The sequence below is a fragment of the Echinops telfairi genome, unplaced genomic scaffold, assembly GCF_000313985.2.
Source record: "Echinops telfairi isolate 266 unplaced genomic scaffold, ASM31398v2 ScPeMD7_20;HRSCAF=75, whole genome shotgun sequence".
In the NCBI taxonomy this organism is placed as follows: domain Eukaryota; kingdom Metazoa; phylum Chordata; class Mammalia; order Afrosoricida; family Tenrecidae; genus Echinops; species Echinops telfairi.
The window spans coordinates 11504290-11524793 of record NW_022103917.1 but is presented as its reverse complement, the minus strand read 5'-3'; positions in this window follow the sequence as shown (position 1 = coordinate 11524793).

Here is a 20504-nt window from a genome sequence, read left to right as displayed (position 1 = left end):
ATGAAGTAGCAACAAAAATAATTTTATGGTTGGGGGGGGTCACCACAACATGAGGAAATGTATGAAAGAATCACAGCATTAGGAAGGTTGAGAACCACTGTTCTAGGTGATAAAGAAGTTAAAATTTTTGACACTTCCCTGTAGATACAATGGTGCTACTATGTTTGAATTATCTTCAGAAAAACTTTACTTGCATGTGACATTAATGATATTGGTTTTTTTTCCTGAAAGGTAGTTTATTATTTCATACAGTTACTACTGAAATAAGAACAATAAAACAGATACATAAACTAGAAGATTTTATCAGAAAGAGTTTAAAAATATTAATGAAAAAATAGTAATATCTGACCACAAAACTACAATTATTATTTAAGATATTGTCATATTGCTTCTTGAATGGTGCCCTCACATACCATATTCTTCACTTTTATATGAGCATCTCAGCTGTGTGACTTATCCGTAGCCATCTTTTCACTGTAGGAATGATATAGTTTGATAATGTTGCATTCTCTCTTTTGTTTGCGACGGCCACGGATACGGAGCTCTCCCAGTTGGTTCACCAGGTATCTGTCTTCCAAATTTCTTGGCATTGAGGAATGAGCACTTCCAGAGTTGCATCTACTCTTTGAAACATGTCCACTGGCATTGTCCATGCCTGGAGTCTTGGTTCTGGCTAATGCCTTCCGTGCACCTTCAATACCATCCGTTCTTTTTCATATGTTACCTCCTGGAACGACTGGACATAGATCCATTCCCTGTGGTACAGCGACTCTATGCATTTTTTTGATCGTCCCTTGATGCTTCCTGTGTCATTCGATCTTTTCCCCGCAGAATCCTTCAGTATTATAATACAAGGCTTCGACCAGAACAATAGGAATTTGAGGAAACTTGCTTATGTGGTTTGATGCGGCTGTGTGGGAATCAAATCCAGATTTAGCCCTGAAGAAGATAAATGCTCCTTAGAAGAAAGCTTTTTATTTTTTTTACACAAAACTTTACTATAACAGCTTTTTCTATGTAAGATTTGTGGATCAAAAGCATTTCCTCTGCGTGCATATGGGTATCTATGTAGGCATATGGTAGGCTTGGGGAACCTCTGGTTTTGTGTCTAATTACATCCAGCCCTGGCCGAGTTTGGTGCAAGCCTGTGCATTTGGCTCCCCAGGTTAGGCTGAGTTGCCTATGATGCATTGCCTAGATCTTTTGCGGCAGTCACTAAGTGCTATTTGGGCTTAGGGGAAACAGCTCACTTGGCCTCGGATGGTACTTGGGACATTAGGAGCCCTGGTGCCATACGAGTTGGGCTGCCTTCCAAAGGACCAGCAGTGTGAAACCATCCGCTCCTCCGAGGGAGAAGAGGAGGCTTTCTACTCCTGCAAAGAGTGACCTCTTCGGAAACTCGCAGGGGCCGTTCTGTCCTGTCCTATGGGACCGCTCTGAGCTGGAATGCACTAGATGGCACTGAATTGTGACGTTTGGGATTCCCACCTCTGGACTGGAGACAAACTGGGAGTGGTGAGGCAGCTTCATCATGAGGTGACGCAGCAGCAACCCGACCCCAGGTTCTGCTGAGGGACTCAGTGGGTGGTGCCAGGCCCTTTTGCTTGGTGGGAGGGGGAGTGTTGAGGACTCCAGGCCTGTAGGCACCCAGTTTTCCAAGGCCACACAGCTGTCTGGACTCAGTCTGCTGGGGCCCGCAGTTCCCCATTTAGCTCCTCCAATTCCAGTTCCCCACCTTAACACCCGAGTAAGCACTGTCAGAACCCTCCCCCACAGTCTAGAATGTGGGGAACCCATTCCAGTGGTAGGCAATCCTAATCTGCCAGCCTGGAGGCCTGAGTTCTCGTCGTCCCCTTTACACACATTCGCCTGCAGCAAACCTTTAGCCAAGGCCCTTCTCGCTGGGCCTCAGTCTCCCACTCGATTCAATTAGAGGGGTGCCTTTGGCTGATCCTCTGTCTAGGTTTCCTTCGTTCTTCCTTTGTGTCTCTTTCTCGCTCCCCTTTCCAGTCTCCATTCACTTGTCTTTCGCTTTGCCTCTCAGCCGTCACCTGCTCCCTAACCTCTCAGCCGCTTTGCTTTTCCTTTCTGGACCACTCCTCCCCCTTCACCTTACCTGTCCCTGGACCACTCCTCCCCCTTCACCTTACCTGCCCCTGGACCACTCCTCCCCCTTCATCTTACCTGCCCCTGGACCACTCCTCCCTCTTCACCTTACCTGCCCCTGGACCACTCCTCCCCCTTCACCTTACCTGCCCCTGGACCACTCCTCCCCCTTCACCTTACCTACCCCCTCTCTTTTAACTAGCACCGTGGGGAATGAAGTCTCTGAGGGCACCACGGCACCTGGTTGCATCACAGTTTGTGGTTTCTGTTATTTGTTCCTGGGTGTGGGTTGCTTAAAGGGAGCCACAGGCCCCCAAGATCTTATCCTACCTTACACCTGACGGGCTCCCCAGGACCTTCTCTTTCCTTAAGAAGCGCTGGAGGCATTGCGAAGCTGCCTGATGTCTTAACCCCCTGCCACCTGCCTGCCTGATGTTAGCGCACTAATAGCTGGGAGTAAAGACAGGCTGTGTTCCGAGCTCTATTGATCATGCTTTTTTTTTTTTTTAAAGAAATATGCTCTACTCTAGCCTTGACCTGTCTGATTGCCACCAGAACTGATGCCCACATGACCTGGTGACAAAGTGACAGTGCTGCCCTTCTTGTTGTAGTTAGGTGCCATCGAGGTGGTTCTGACTCCCTGTGACCCTTCGTCCAACAGAGCGAAACCCTGCCCGGTCCTGTGCCAGCGCGCAGTTGCTCTTCTGTTCGAGCCCATGGATACAGCTACTGCGTCCGTCCAGCTTGTTGAAACCTGTCTCCTTTTGGCTGCCCCTCCACTTTACCAAAACAGGATGCTCCTCTCCAGATCTGCTCTCTCCTGACCACGTGTCCAAAGCACATGAGATGGAGTCTCACCATTCTTGCTTCTAAGGATCCTTCTGGTTGTGTTTCTTCCAAGACAGATTTGGTTGTGCTTTTGGCAGTCCATGGTACTTTCCAGATTCTTCACCGGCACCATAACTCCAGCACTTCTGCAGTCGTCCTTGTCCAATGTTCAGCGTTCACATTTATAGGAGGTGATTTAAAAAACCACGACTCGAGTCAGGTGCACCTTAGTCCTCAAAGTAACATCCTTGCCTTTCAACACTTTAAAGAGGGTTTGTGCAGGAGTTTACCCAATGCGCTACATTGTCTGATCGCTTGACTGCTGCTTCCATGAGCACTGATTGTGAATTCAAGCAGGACGAAATCTTTGACAACTTCAATCTCTTCTCCGTTTATCATGATATTACCTATTGATCCTGTTGGGAAGATTTTGGTTTATTTACATTGAGTTGTCATCCATTCTGAAGGCTGCAATCCTCGATCTTCATCAGCAAGCGCTGTCCTTAGCGGTTGACAACATTTTTTGAGAGATTATCCATGTCTGCTTCTTGATGTTCTTACTCTCTTTCCTTACCTCTTCCCCTGCGATCTCTCCTGTGTCCCACCCCGAAGGGCTTGAGGTCTTCAGTAGCATTGCTGAAAACAACGGACATTATCATTGTCTTGTTCTTTCCCTGCCCTCTGCTCCCATCGCCTTCCCACCTCAAACAGTTCCATCGCCGAGGGGATGCTTTAATCAGCAACAAAATGATACTCTGTACCTAGTATATGCTAGGTACCAAAGAAGGCGCTGGGAGTTGAAGAAATGATGATCAGAGCAAGCAGCAAGCGCCGCCTTTGGGTTGTGTTCACGTTAGTAGCATGCGTAGGCTGCAACAGTTCATGGCCAAGGAGTGATCGATACAGCCAGGCTTCTTCCCCTGTCAAGGTTTCCACTACTCTCTCCCAGCTGACCCCTCACAATTCGACATGACTATCTTGTAACCTTATAACTTATTTTATAACATTACTATCGTGTATCTTATACCCTGAGTTCCACACCTCGCTGTTAACAATTACCTGCTCACCACCTCCCTCTGGATGTTTCACAAGTTCCTAAAATGCGTCCGGTCCCAAACAGAACTCGGTTTGATCCCCTTCTCAGCTCGTTCTTTCTTCTGCATTACCTATCCCACACCAGCACCTCTATCTCTCACTTTAAAGAGTGCTATCGACACAGCATTCACACATCATACCGCTTAATCACCCAATCATATGAAGAAGAGTTGTAGAATCATTATCACAATCCGTTTCAGAGCATTTTCTTCTTTCCAAGACTCACTGTTGTTAGCTCCCTATGTCCCCCCAACTTCCCCTGCCTTGCCCCTATGTAATGATTCATCCAGTTGCTGTCTCTATCATTTACCTATCATATATTTCGTGTATGGAAAATTATATAAAATGCAAACAGAAAAAGAAAACAGACCAACAGAGAAAAAACTTAGTCTAAGAGCAAGTAGAAAATATTAAAAAGGGAAATAACATTAAAATGGGTCAAAGGGGAGATCAAAGGATAAAGTATCACATTCTAAGCAAAGACCATCTGCCATAACCCACTTTGCAATGCTCGCTGTCTGAAGACAAGACTATTCACATCCCTGGACTATGGTCAGAGGGGATTCACCAGAGGCTTAAATCATGCAGGCATCCTGCCAATGGATTTTGGCATTTCACCGTCACACATAGCCTTCTGCAAACCGGGTGTTCAGATTAAGCTCTGATACTGTTCCCTCCTTTGGATTCGGAATTTATTATTTACAGTCCTTGGATCACACAGGCTAGTGTACTTGTTCCATGTGGACTTAATTGACACCTCAAGAATCTCTTTTGATGTGCAGCTTACGTTTCATCTCTTCTCTGTGGCTATTCTTAACCGCTTCAAGCGAGTTTCCTGACTCCCTCCTAGGTGTTGCCATTGCTCTTTGTACGACCCTCGCTCCTAGCACTTATCACACTGTCGTAGTGATTTTTCCCCTTAACATGGTCACCCCCAGGGAACGAGGAGTGCCTTCAGGGCAGGGCTTGTTATTACTGTATCTTGGTACAGAACCTTGTGCATGGATGGCACGGAGCCAAATATCTGATATCTGAACTAAGTGGAATTGGGTGACTAACTGTCCAAGAGAATTTATAAAGCCGTCAGAGGAGATTATATTTATATTGGGCCTTGAAGAATAAAATTGTATCAGTTGTTGGGAGAGTGGGGCAGAAAGAGGGAAAAGGGGGACTCGCCTGGGGCAGACGGAACAAGAGCAAAGTGTCAGAGGGATATATAGTACAATGTGTTTTCGCAGGATGGCAGGTCGTTGAGCGCAACTAGAAGGCCAAACAATGAGCCTGGATGAGGAAATTGGACGAGTCATGAAGCGTATTCAAGATCACCAGCACGTTGAGATTTTATAGTGTCGGTACAAGCTAACGGGTTTTAAACCTGGAAGCAACATCATCAAAGGTGGACTTCCAGCAAACCAGCCCATTGTCAGCGTAGAGGATACATGTCTAGATTAAGGAAGACGTGAGGATTGGAGGTCAATTAGGCCAGGACTTTTCAAACGTTTGCCACTCGTGATCCCTCTTCATCTGAGAATTTTGCAACATGGATAAGCACTGCCCAAAATACCTCAGATTCATTCCCTCTTTGATTCTGAATTCATGTGGGGTCTTTGCACACTCATAAATCTTTTATCGTTGCCAACATTTTTGGGAACCCCACAGTTTAAGAAGCTTTGGTAGGAGGGTATTGTCAGAATCTAGGTGAGAGATAATGAGGTCACGGACCAGGGAGCTGGTAGCTTGCCGAAAGAGAAGCGAAATTAAATTCAGACCTGAAATCTCTGTGTTCTATACTTTACACCGGAAGTAGATTTCAATCAAGCCAAATTGTCAAGTTGACAGGATTTGATGCTGCATTTGAAGAGCGAGGGTGCTAGGCCAGGAACTAATGCAACATTTGAAGCCTTTCTTGAGCTTATGGTGTATTTGGTATCATTCATGAAGTAGAGCTTATGGGCTGTTAGGACTGACTGGAATGAGAAGGCAAAGAAGACTCCAGGGCATTAAGCTTGAAAGACTTAGTAGAGGAGGAGGAGGAGGAGGAGGAGGAGGGCTGGAATGGTGGGAATGGGATGAGTGCTGTCTGGGCACGTCGAGTGTGAAGAGTTGTGAGACACCCAAGTTGAGCCCTCCGAGAAGCAGCTGGATACATGGGCCTGGAGCCCAGGAGAGATATCTGGGCTGAAGATGAACATCTGGGTGTTGCCAACTCGCAGACAGAGGGTAAAGCCAATGAGGCAAATGAGATCACCAAAAGAGAATATGTGTAGTAAGAACAACAACAACTACTACTACTTAGGACAAATCCCTGGGGAAGTCCAACTGTGAAGGGTGGACCCATGAAGGAGGCTAACAGGAGAAGAAGACGAAGACGAAGACGAAGAAGAAGAAAGATCCATGAAGGGGAAGGGAGGGAGTCAGAAGGGAATTGAAGAGAGTTGTAGGAGAAAACGGGGAGGCATTTCACGAGAAGATATACAGACGACCAACACGCACATGAAAAGATATGCAATACCATTAATCATCAGGAAGAGGCAAATTAAAACCACAATGAGATCTCACTTTACCCACACTAGGATAACTATTATCTGAAACAAACAAACAGGCAAACAGATGTGGAGAAGTTAGAAACCTGACAAGGGTGCAGGTGGGATTGTACACTTCGTTAGAGGCCATCGAGTTGGTTCTACCTCATAGGGACGCTCTGCACCTGCGACTGCTGCCCCCCCCCTCACAATCAAGGCTGTGTTTGAGCCCACGCTGCCATGGGGCCCATCCATCTTGTGGAGGGGCTTTCTCTTTTCCTCTGACTCTCTACTTTAGCGACGAGGATGTCCTTCTCCAGGGACTTGCCTTTTCTGAGAACATGACCAAAGTATGCTCACTTCTAAGGAGCCTTCTGATTGTACTTCGTCCAAGACCCATTTGCTTGGTCTTCTGGCAATGCCCATAATTCAAAGGCAGCAATGCTTTATTCTCCCTGTGCATTGTCCAGCTTTGGCATGCATATGAGGGATTGAAAATACCATGGCTGGGACCAGGCACACCTCAGTCCTCAAGTGTCCTGGCTTTCGGGCACTTTAAAGAGGTCTTGTGCAGCAGATGGGCCCAGTGCCATAAATACTGCATTCAATTTCGCCATTGCTGCTTCCACGGACATTGGTTGAGGTGCCAAGGAGCATGCAATCCTTTTCTTTTCATCTTTTCTCCATTTACCATACTGTTGTTCTCTAGGTCCAGGTGTGAAGATTTTGGTTTGCTTTGCATCGAGGTGTAATCCATAGAGAAGTGTTTGATCTTCATCACTTAGTGCTTCGAATCCTTGTTGCTTTCAGCAAGCACAGTTGTGTCCTCTGCATATTACAGGTTAATAATGAATCGCCTTCCAATCCTGAAGGCACAATCTTCTTTTTTTTTAATCATTTTATTGGGGGCTCATAAAACTCTTATCACAAACCATACATACATCAGTTGTGTCAAGCACATTTCTACATTCATTGCGCTCATCATTCTCAAAACATTTGCTCTCGATGTAAGCCCCTGGCATTAGGTCCTCATTTTCCCCCTCCCTTCCTGCTCCCATCTCCCTCATGAACCCTTGATAATTTATAAATTATTATTATTTTATCATATCTTACACTGCCGACGTCTCCCTTCACCCACTTTACTGTTTTCCATCCCCAGGGAGGAGGTTATATGTAGATCCTTGTAATTGGTTCCCTTTTCTACCCCACCTTCCCCCAACCCTCCCAGTATCACCACTCTCACCACTGGTCCTGAGGGGTTCATCTGTCCTGGATTCCCTGTGTTTCCAGTTCCTATCTGCACCACTGTACAATCCTCTTGTATAACCAGGTTTGAAAGGTAGAACTGGGATCATGATAGGGAGTGGGTGGGGGGGAGGAAGCATTTAAGAACTAGAGGAAAATTGTGTCTTTCATCGATGCTACTCTGCACCCTGATGACTCATCTCTTCCCCGCGACCCCTCTGCAAAGGGATGTCCAATTGCCTACAGATGGGCATTGGGTCCCTACCCTGCACTCCCCCTCATTTGCAATGATATGATTTTTGGTTCTTTGGTGCTTGATACCTGGTCCTTTCGACCCCTCGTGATCACACAGACTGCTGTGCTTCTTCCATGTGGGATTTGTTGCTTCTGGGCTAGATGGATGCTTGTTTACCTTCAAGCCTGTAAGACCCCAGATGCTATATCTCTCGATAGCTGGGCACCATCAGCCTTCTTCACCACACTTACTTATGCACATATCTGTCTTCAGCGTTTGTATGGGGAAGGTGAGCACACAATGATGGTTTTTGTTCTTTGGTGTCTGATACCTGATCCCTTCAACACCTCGTGATCACACAGGCTGCTGTGCCTCTTCCAGCACATTCTTTTTTATGTAGTTCAATTTCTCAGCTCATTTATTTAGCATATAGATTGAATAAGTACAGTGAAAGGAAACAACTCTGATGCACACCTCTCCTGATTTGAAACCACACAGAATCCCCTTGTTCTGTGAGGACAACTGCCTCTTTGTCCATGGACAGGCTCTGCAGGAGCACAATAAAGTGCTTTGAAATTATCATTTTTTCCTGAATGTTATCGATAGTTCCTTATAATACACACAGTCAAATGTCTTTGCATAGGCGGTAAAAACAGGCAAACACCTTTCTGGCATTTTCTGCTTTCAGCCCATAGCCATCTGCAATCAGCAGTGATATTCCTCATTCCACATCCTCTTCTGAATCCGGCTTGCATTTCTGGCAGCTCCCTGTTGATGTACAGCTTTAAATGTTTTAAAAATATCTTTAGCATAGTTGTATTTGCATATGATATAAATGATATTGTTCAGTTATGTTTGCATGTTGTTGAATTTTCTAGTTGGTTGGCTAGGTATTTGTGTTAGTCTGGGTAGACTAGAGAAACAAATTCATAGATACTCATATGTGTATAAGAAAGAGCTTGATATAAAGAGTAATTGAACATTAAGAAACCATCCAAGCCCAGTCCAGATCAAATCCATAAGTCTTGTGGATCCAGTTGGGTTGTAAGCATCTCAGCACTGGCAGGGGTCTCCACGTGGCTCCTCCAGCTCAGGGCTCTAGTGTAGTTTCCTGTGTCTTGTCAGCTGCAATGTCTCCCAGGGAATGAGCCCGCGTCCTGCCTCCAGCAAGCTATTTATCTCCTTAGCACCTCCAAATGAGACCATCAAGCTGTGACCTGATTGACAGACTAAACTCCACCCCTTCACTCTCAATCCTCTCAAATTGACAACCGATTATATAACTACCACAGTATCTCTCTTCCGAAACTTGGCAGAGATGAGTGAGTGCTTCCATTTGCTGAAATATTTTAACTGGTAACTTATCAATCTATTCAATGGTTGACTGGTGATCAATTCTTTTGGGGACACTGACTCTTTGTATTACTTCCATCTTCTTTTGGTGCTTTCTGGGTCATTCACAATTTTACCCATAGAATCTTTCAATCTTAAACCTCCAGGCTCTCGTGTTTTCTTCAGTTCTTTCAGATGGCAAAGTGTGGACTGTGTTCTTCCCTTTTGGGTTTCTAACTCCAGATCATTACACGTTTCATTACAGTGCTCTCCTTTGTATTCTTGAATTGCTCTTTGACTGATTCTGTTGAAATGACCTTTTGGGTTCATGTATGATGTTACTTCATAACTCATCTGCTCGTCGATAATTCATGTCCAATGTGTCAAAGCTGTTCTTGAGGACCATTGTTCTGGAAAACTCCTTACCATCGAGTGGATTCCAACTCATAGCAACCCTGTAGGACAGAAGAGAACTGCCCCTGTGGGTGTTTGAGACTAAATCTTTGCGGGAGTAGAAAGGCTTATTTTTCTTCCATCGGGAAACTAGTGGTTTCAAACTGCCGACTTTGCAGTTAGCAGCCCAGTGCAGAGCCCACTATGTCACTCTGAGTGAGCGAGATCTTGAGAGAGTCTTCACGTTCAGATGACATATACTCAGGGTAGCATTTTGGCTCTCGTCAACTTATTTGAATTTTCTTCAGCTTGAACTTCAACTATGAGCAATTGAGTATCTGTTTTGAGTCAGATGCTGGCCTTGTTCTGCCAGACGACATTGAGCATCTCGCTTGTCTCTTTCCGCAGATGTAGTCAATTTGATTCTTGTTGACCCCCCACCCCAGCAAGGCCTCTGTGTATGAGTCACTGTTTATGTTGTTGAAAACAGATATTTTCAATGAATAAGTCATTGATCTTGCAAAATTCTATCACTTAATCTCTCTGGTGTGATTTTTATCCCCAAGGTTATATTTCCCAAGTGCTGATCCTTCTTTTTTATTTCCAACTTTCACATTTGAATCACCAGTACCTATCCATGCTTTTTGAACAGGTGTTTGATCAATTTCAGATGGCAGAAATTGGTAAATGCTTCTAATTCTTTTTAAAAATTATTTTATTGGGGGAATGCTTCTAATTCTTAATCTTTGACATTGGTGATTGATATGTAAAATTGAATAGTGGTCATATGATCTTGTCTCCCTCGTAGATGTAGGGATATTGTCATTTTATCAACCACTGCACCTCAAGATGGATCTGGACGTGCTCCTTTTGACAGTGGATGTGATGTCATTCCACTTCAATTTGTCATTCCAGGTACATCAGGCCCTGTGATGGTCTGATCACAAAGGTAAGACCAGTCCATTTCAACTCATGAATGAGTTGATTTTCAAGCGTTCTATTTTGTTTTTTATGACTGCTAGGTTTCCTAGCCACACTTTGGACATTCCGTTTTCTGATGAATGAACGTTTGCAACCCTTTCTTCTTATTTTGAGTCATTGTCCCTTCAGAAAATGAAGTTCCTGAAAGGTTAGTTTCACTCAGTTCGGTAAGGTCAACTCTACTTCAGGGAGGCAGCGTTTTCCCAGTTGTACTTTGAATGCTTCTCAACGTAAGTGGCTCCTTTTCCTGTTCTAGAAAATACTGGTGGCAGAGTGTCTAGCATCACAGCAACATGCAGGACACCACGGTATGATGAACTGACAGATGAATGATGGCGAGTTTTAATATGACTCCGGAAGTTAAGCTCCAATGGATAACTTCAAGAGTGCTAAACACAGGGAATCAAAGAAAACCTTGTGCAACCATTTCCATAATTGCAGTAGTCACAAGGTGAAAACAGCTTAAGTGTTCATCCACAAATGAATGAAGAAACCAGAAGTGTTATAGTCATAGAAATGGGATATTGTTTGGTCCCAAAGAGGAACAAAGCACACAAATCCATATGCAGGTGAGATTAGAGTTACCTGGCCACTAGCCAAGGGACACCTGGGACTACCAGCATCTGGAAGAGGCAACGAGGGATTCTCCCCTAGAGTCTCCAGAAGGGGCCTGGCCCTGCCAGCACTCTGGTTTAAAGCCTGTGTCTTCCACAGTGCAACACGATGAAATGCAGGTGTGCGGTCACTTGTGGCAGCAGTCCCGGGCACTCCTGCAGAGATGCTGTCTTGGGCTTGAGAAAAAAGGCCAGAGGTGGGGGTGGAGTTGGCACCCAGTGCCTAGAGCTGAGGGAGTGGATGAGCTCACCAGCATGAGGAGGCAGAAGAACAGATAAGCGTGTGTATGTCTGAAACTGGAGGCTGCCAGTGTGGAAGGCGCTGGCGGACACAGAAGGGCAGAATGAAGAGACAAAGGAATGGTCCCCAGGGCAGGAGCAATGATCAACGGGATCGCTAGCCCCTTGTTTGTCTTTTCCTTTTTAGTTGCTCGATTATTTTCCTTGCCATTGTTTACTTGTTTCCCCCTAGTTTCTCTATTCTTTTCTTCCTTACTCTGTCTCTTTCACGTTCTCCCTCTGTAGTTTACTTTTGTTTTGTCTTTTCTTCTTCTACCCAGTGAGACACAGCAATTGTGCCCATACAGCCCAACCACACCTGAATTTCTTGCAGAGCCATTTATAAGGAGAGGGTCACTATCTGATCCTGGTCAACAAAAGACACGGGCCGATACCAGCTAAAAGTGGTGCTACAGAATGGGGGTTGCCATCAATGTCGTGTAACAAAATGTGTGGGAATTGTTGAATGGAACTCTGATCTACTCTAAAAACCTTCACCTAATTCACCATAAAAAAAAAAACAACTTTAAAAGAATGTTGATGGGGTATAGATTGGGATTGACTTATAGCTTTGGGTAGTATTGACATTTTTTCAATGTTATGTCTTCCATTTATATGTCTGTATTGATTTCTTATAGTAGTGTTGTGTAGTTTGCTCTTTGTAGAGGACTTTCACATCTCTGGTTAACTTTGTGCCTAAGTGTTTAATGTTTGGGGTGGCCATTGTAAATGGTACTGTTTTTTTTAAATCATTTTATTAGGGGCACATACAACTCTTATCACAATCCATACACACATCAATTGTGTAAAGCGCATTTGTGCCTTCATTGCCCTCATCATTCTCCAAACATGTGCTCTCCACGTCAGCCCCTGTTAGTGTAGGAGAAACTTGCTATGGCTTTGCTGACCCAATCAATCACTTCCTCACAGCCAACTTCAGGTAGTGCTTCCCTGCAGTCCTGGCCCTTGGCTCACAGCTCTCCGAAGGGCTCTGCAATCCTGCTCCTGTGTCAGGTATGTTCACCGCTAGCTGGACTGTTCGACTACCTGCCTGGGTCTAGTCTGAGCAAACATTCCTCATTCGCTCAGTTTTGAATAATGTTTAATAATGTTTCTTCTTGCCCTGGGGTCTGAGTGAGGCATTTCCTGGATCTCTTAAGGAGAGAGGAACTGATTCAGATAGAGAGAGAAGAGACCAAATGAGAAGAGGAGAGGAGGACGGAGGGGAGGGGAGGGGAGGGGAGGGGAGGGGAGGGAGGAGGAAGGGGAGGGGAGGGAAGAGAAGAGGAAGTGTGTCCCTTTGATCTAAGGACACTAGATCAGCTGGAATTCTTTTCCCTAGCTGTCATTTGCTCTCCTTCCACCTTCCCCTGGTCCAGATGTACCCCACATCAGTTGGCTTTTTTAGAACAAATACTTATTTATTTGTTTAATGTTTTAAGCACAAAATAAAACACAGGAACAGAAAATCACCCAGAAGCAAAGGCATAATTCAGTGCACACAAGGCATATGAGGCATACAATGCAGCCACCTCAGACAGAATGTGAACTTTGACAGCCATGTCAGAAGTCCTGCCGTGGGCCCCATCTTAATCACAACCTCTGCCATCCACTAAACGGGAGCCTTGGTGCAGACGTGGACAAGCGTTCCCGCTTCCTGGGCACTTCCTATGTGACAGGACTGTACTGGGCAGTCTTCATGTATGTTTTCTCATTCAAAACTTGCTACGACTCTACAAAGTAGGTAGTATATATGATTACAAATGCTTTCGAAAGGCAGAACTAGAACCTCATGAAGATGTGGACATTTCCCCAAGATCTCGCTGCACGGGAGCCAGGACTGGAGCCCTGGTGAGTCTAACTTCTCATCCTGTCTTCCCCCGACTCCTCCCTGCTCTGCCCTGCCCGTCTCCCAGCTGAGCGAGTCTACCTTCGCAAGGCCAGCAGGGACTGGGAAAGCCCGGACAGCTTTCCTGGGGGAGTGAGCGTTCTTCAATGGCCAAGAGACTCTAATGAGGTTCTTTCTTGCTGTGGTGTCTCAGCCAAGCGTTTCCTGGATCTCTCAGAGCTAGGGAAAACTGCTGAGAGAGAGCGGGAGCCAGAGCGAGAGCGAGAAGAAATACAGAAGTGGAGGGATAGCGAAGGAGCAAAAGAGAGAGGAGAAAGAGAAAGAAAAGAGAGCTCAGCAAACATTGGCAACTGCCTATATTCTCTTCTTGTTGTCAGATGCGACCATCCCCTTTTTACCCAATAGGAAAGTAAACAGGCAATGGCCAGAGCAGTTGAACTGTTTAATTACATAGGTTGGGAAGAATGACATTTGTGTACATTCCCCAAAGACATGGATTAAAGAAATGACCTTTCCCTTGGTGTGAAACTAATTTGTTGTGTATTGGAACTCGGAGCACTTCAATTGGGTCAGGCAGCTTGTTGCCTGATGTTTATGTCTGAGACTGGAGAGGAGGCCAAATGAAGCAGTCTAGGGCCGGACTGATTTGTATAATAACATTTGCTAAAACATCACCATCTGAAATATATTTCCAGAGAAGTGTCTCTTCCTGTAGCCATTGCTAGTATTTTGTGAATTTGTTCAAATGTAAATGTGTCTGAAGCACAAAGGAATAAGAAAAATGACCTTTGAGATGAGTCACTGAGTGGAAACAGGCCCACAGATGAACAAGGACTATTCCAAAGAAAGTGGCGCATCATTCCTGGGGCCAGCACTCTTTTTTAGAATGGATAAAAACAACTGGAAACAGGAAAAAAAAAAGGCTTGGAACAAAATGCCAGGCGTCACACTGTGAGTGCTTTATTAATTTCTCATTAGTAAACTCCATTCATGTTTCATTAACTTTATTAGAATGTTTCCTTAGGGCGAGGGTTGGGATTCTAGGTTCAAATACTATCGTGGCCACATTGGTCTTAAATAGCAATGTATCATGGGTATTTCCATAGTTGTCAAAATTATTGAGACATCTGAAAACTATATAACTCGTACATATCTATTGTAGGCTTGGGACTTTTGAGTTGATTTCTGCTTCTTAAGTATAGAGAAATCAGATAAAATTGGCTATGTCCACAAGGAAAGACTTATTGTTAATGTGTACCCCAGCGAATTTCAAAGGAAACATGGTATTATTACAAGCTCCCCGAACTTAAGGTCCAGAAAGAGAAATAATGATGATCAAACATAACATGTCTGAAGCTCTCCGGAGCTCTGCTACCCACCACCAAATGCACGGAGGAACCCTATTTCAATATGCTGGGTTTTGGTTTTGGTGTGGATTATTCTTATTTTTTTATGAAGTGCTTTTGGAAGGGGGACATAATCAAACGAAATCTATTTGATGTGGCATTTTAAGAGCCAGAGGGAAAAAAAACTCCAATAGATTCCCCACAGACAACAACAGTGGCTTTTTCGTGAAATAAGGCCAGATGTTTATTTTCAAAAGGATGCAACACTGAACAAAATAGACTCTACTTGATTAACAGAAACGTTCTTAGACAACAAAATCACTCGCTGTATAAACACGCCAGGAGCTGTTGACCTGCTTCCCACAGGAACCCCCTTCCCTCAGCGGCTGCGGAGAACGCCATTAAGGAGCTAACCAAATCAGACAGCTTCTTCGACTCCGCTCCCTCGTCCGTCCACACGCCCCATTCTCTTCCCCTTTGGCCTCAGTTGATTCCACTGGACTCGATGCAGTTGGAAGTTGAACGGAGCCAGGGCAGGTTCCATGACTTCTCTTCAGACTCAGCGTCTGCATGTTCGCTCGGGGTAACGCCGCTTCAGCGCCAACCTACTGGTCCATCGCCCTGCATCGGCTTCGCTTGAAACTCTTCCTTCTTCACACTTTCTCTTCTCTCCAGCTGTTCTAGAGCGGCCCAGAGTCATTTTGTTTGCCCACACATTCGCAGCCGAGCCCCCTACTCGCCGAGGACTGCTTCAACTCCGTTTTTCATGGCTGGCCATAGAAAATCCAAACACACCTTTCCATTCGATGGGCTTGCAGCAAGCTGTGCTGCGGCTACACTTCCCATGATAAACCAGTCCTTTTGGTGCCACGAATTAGGTAGCTGTTAAAACATACAACCAAAGTGTAAATTCGGTCATGTTTTATTCAAATGCGGCTACGGGGGCCTCGTGTTCGTCCCTTCTGAGACCTGACTACGTTGGTTCTTTCCCCCCGGTTTACAGGTTCCTCACACGCAGAACTTGGCTTTGAGTTCTGGTTGCTTAAGGGACAGCATCCGTTACTCAGACGAACCAAGAACCCCGAAGAACCTTGCTCTCTGAGGTCTGAAGATCGTGAACTTCTGAAAGTTCTACAGGAGGCAACAGCCTGCAGACTGCTTCAGCATGTTCCTGTTCCTCACAAACTTCACACCACCGTTCCCCAGACTCCTCACAGTAACAGCACTACGGCCTGTGTGTTCAGACAGTGATGGTGACTGAGCTCTGTTCCTAAAGCTGCCTTTAAGTTGGATTTCTGCTGTTAGTTAATCACATGTTTGTCTTAGTAGATAGTGTACTTTTCGATGAATCAAAAATTTAAGAAAACACTTCCAGATACATTTAACCATCTCTAAAGTAATAACACAGTCATCATAATAATGTTACAAAGTAGCACCTGTTTGTTGTCACAACCCATTGTATATCCCTTTAATTTTTAATATCCCATAATAGGCCTTGAGGAAAATGAGTTGGTTCACAATCACCAATGGTAGGCAAGTCAGACTTCAGTGCCCCAGAGACTTCCTGGACCACAAGTCGAGTGGCGTAAAAGAAGAGAAATGCATTGTGTCCCATTCCTGGAGGCTGGAACTCCAGATGCTGGGTAGGCCATAGTCCTTTTGACGTCTCCAGGGCAAGATGCTTTCTTGTCTTGCTCAGGGTCTGGTAAGCCCAGGTGTTCTTGACTGGTAGCTGCATGGCCCAGGACCATCTTTGATCTCGGTGTCTTCTCTATTAGGAGTCACCTGACTCCAGTATGATCTCATTAACTGATCCGAAGGGTTAGGAATTTCACATATCTTTTCAGGGACGCAACTCAATTCATTGCAATTGATTTTCGATGGATAGCAGCCCTTTGTGACAGAGTAGAACCTCTCCCCATAGTGGGAAGTCATTGGGTGGGTTTGCAATTGGGTGGGTTTACCTTCTCACTTAGTAGCTGAGTGCTTAACCGCTTTGCCACCAGGGCAACTGAGGGGTAGCATAATCAAGCCTGTATGAGAGACTGTTCATGGGAAAAGTGAGAGCTAGTCAAATGCTGGTGTCATTAACACAGTAGTTCTAGGGTGAATTTGAATGACTGGAAGGGGAAGAACAAAGGGTTTGTTGTCCCTAGACCTTTTTTGTTGTTGGAGGAACTTGGTCATTGCTCTGATTACATCCTACCCCAGCTTTCTATCAGTAGAATTGAAGCTGGTTGCTGGTCCGAGCTAAGGCTTGTGCCACCTTATGCCTAACGGTGCCTCTGGGTGGACTTGAACTGCCAACCATTTGGTACCAGCCAACCATGTTACCAGTATCACTCAGGAACCCCTGGACTTAACAAGGTTACATTATATAAAAGGCAAGGGAGGTTGAGTGCTGTGGCTTAAGAAACGTGGCTTCCGTGAGTTAGTCTTAGCTGCCTATTGGAATCATCACTGTTGTTGTTATTAGGTACCATCAAGTCCGTCCGACCCATACTGCCCTCTGCCTGGTCCTGGGCCATCCCCACGATTGTTCCTACACCTGAGCCCATTGCTGCAGCCATGGTGTTGAGCTTTCAGAAATATTGACAACTGGGCCCCAGTCCCAGAGATTCTGATATACCTGGGCCAGATTGCTGCTTGGGCACTGGGGTTCAAAGCAAGCGAGACTGAGGTGCGGCCAAGACTGATGGAGTTTGCAAGTTAAGAAGGTTTTGCAAAATAGCACTTTGGAACCACGTTCCAAAAAGACATTAGAAACATCGGGACTGAGTCCCGTGTGGCGCTTTCACGTTTCCCCACGAATCCGTTTGGAGTACCTAGCCTGCCGCAAAACACTTCACCGCTTGTGCCTCCTCTACAGGTTCTGAATTTCTGAGACTCGTGATGAACTATTCTACCTTCTTTCCCAGAATTCCTGCAGCCTAAAGTCTCACACCAGGGAACTGTGTGAGGTCTGTTAGGAGCTTAGTACTCATTCTGTTGGTCTCTCCTCTTTGATAGGTCACCTAAAAAGTGGATTTCACTTAAGAGATTAGGTGAAAGCCATCCCTAACACACACACACACACACACACACACACACACACACACACACCCCACCACCACCACCAGGGAAGTAAGTGTCTGGCCTAATGTTGAGCAACATCACTCCTGTTTTTGTTTCTTGTGGTTGCCAAGTGCCGTCAAATTGGGTAGGCTCGTAGCTACCCTATGCACACCTGAATGAACATCATCCGGTCCTAAGCCAGCCTCCCAATCGCTGTGTTTGAGCCCGCGTTTGTAGCTATCTCATCAAGGGTCTTCCTCTTCTTTGCTGCCTCTCCACTTTATAAAGTGTGGTGTCCTTCTCCGGGAACTGGTCTCTCCTGGAGACCAGTAACATAGCTAAGGCACATAGATGAAGTCTTGCCATTCTCTATTCCGAGGAGCATTCTGGTTGTACTCCTTCCATGACAGATTTGCCAGTTCTTTTGGCAGCCCATTGTATTTTCGATAGTCTTGGCCAACACCATAATTCAAATGCGTCCATTCTTCTTCGGTCTTCCTTATTCAAAGTCCAACTTTCACAGGCACACGAGACAATTGTGTGAAGTTTACCACACTGTGATGACTGGCATGTGGCTGTGATTTTGGAACTTTGTCATCAGCATTTCTCATCCCAACAGTGTCACTCAGGGTGAAGAGATGCCATTCGAGTTTCCTGACTAAGAACAGACTACGAAGAAGGAAGAGGCTGTCCATGTCTTTGGGATTAGCCACGGAAACCCTTATGGCAGTCCATGCTTTCAATATGCTCCACCAACACCATAATTCAAGTACATCAATTTTTTCCTTGTGATCTTCCCTATTCAGTTTCCAACTTTCAGATGCATATGAGGGGATGGAAAACACCAAGGCTTGGGTTAGGCACACCTTGGTCCTCAGAGTGATATCCTATCCTTGACCTTCAATACTTTAAAGAGGTCTTATGCAGACTGTGAGGATCTCGCAGGACTGGGCAGGGGTTCATTCTGTCATGCATAAGGTCGCTCTGGGTGGGAATCGGTTCGATACCACCTAACAACAACGTGCAGCAGATTTGCCTAATGCAATACTACATCGTTTGAATTCTTGACTGCTACTTGCATGAGTATTGATTGAGGATTCAAGTAAGATGAAATTCTTCACAATGTCAATCTTCCCTCCATTGACCATGATGTTATTCGGTCAGTTGTGAGGCTGTGGTTTACATTAAGATACAGTCTATACGGAAAGCTGCAGTCCTTGAAGTTCATCGACAAGTACTTCAAGCTCTCCTCACTTTCAGGAGCACAGTTGTGTCGTCTGTATCTGGCAGGTTGTTACTAGGCTTTCCTCCAATCCTGATGCTGCATTGTTCTTCATATAGTCCAGTTTCTCGTATTATCTGCTCGACGCGCAGTTTTAACAGGTATGATGAAAGGACACAACTTTGATACAGAACTTTCCTGATGTTAAACCTCTCAGTATACCCTTGCCCTGCCCTTTGGCCCAAGTAGAGGTTTCACATGAGCACAATGAAGAGTTCTGGAATATCCATTTTTTCCTCAATGCATTCTATAGTTTGTTAAGACGCACACAGGGGAATGCCTTAACATTGTCAATAAAAAACCAAGTAAACATCTTTCTGGGGTTCTCCGCTTTCAGCCAAGAACTATCTGATGTCAGCAATGAAATCCCTCATTTCACATCCTCTTCTGAATCTTGCCTGAACGTCTGGCAGCTCCTTGTCGATGTACTGCTGCAATTGTTATTGAATGACCTTCAGCAAAAATTTCCTTGTATGTTGTGGTAGTTACATAATCGGGTGTCAATTTGAGAATTAAGGGTGAAGGGGTGGAGTCTAGCCTGTCAATCAGGTCATAACCAATGAGGCCTCTGTGTGGGCATGGCCTTCTCCTGAGGATTCTGGGAACTCCGTATTCCTCCTTGGAGGCGGGAGGTTCTCTCTCTCTCTCTCTCTTTCTCTCTCTCTCTCTCTCCTCACTCCCGGTGAGACATCCCTGTGGAGAAGACACACGCAGAGAGGCCGATGGAGCCAGATCTCCGGAGCTGGAGAAGCCACGTGGAGACCCCTGCCAGCGCTGAGATGCTTACAATGCCACTGGATCCACAAGACTTCCTACCCACTGGCCTGTGATCTTCCTGCATTCGGCGTCACTGCATGTGTTTTGTGAGTCTGAAGAGGACTTTATAGATTAGTATTGGACATATGGGTGAACATCGGACTCATGGATTTAATCTGGACTGGGCTGGGATATTTTCTCAATATTCAACTGCTCTTGTATATAAAGCTCTTTCTTATACACGTATGAGTGTCAATGGATTTGTTTCTCTAGTCTACCCAGATTAGCACATGTTATATTAATGATACTATTTGATAATTTTTGTATTCTATTGGAGCACCTTTCCCCCCTTTTTTTTATCTTTGGCAACTTTAATATTTTCTCTCTTCATCATGATGTGGTATATTGGCCTAGTTGTGAGCAGTTTTGATTTCTTTTTTTTAAAACATTTTATTAGGGGCTCATACAACTGTTATCGCAATCCATACACACATCAATTGTGTGAAGTGCATTTGTACATCATTCTCAAAACATTTTCTCTCCACTTAAACCCCCGACATTAGGTCCTCATTTTTCCCCTCCCTCCC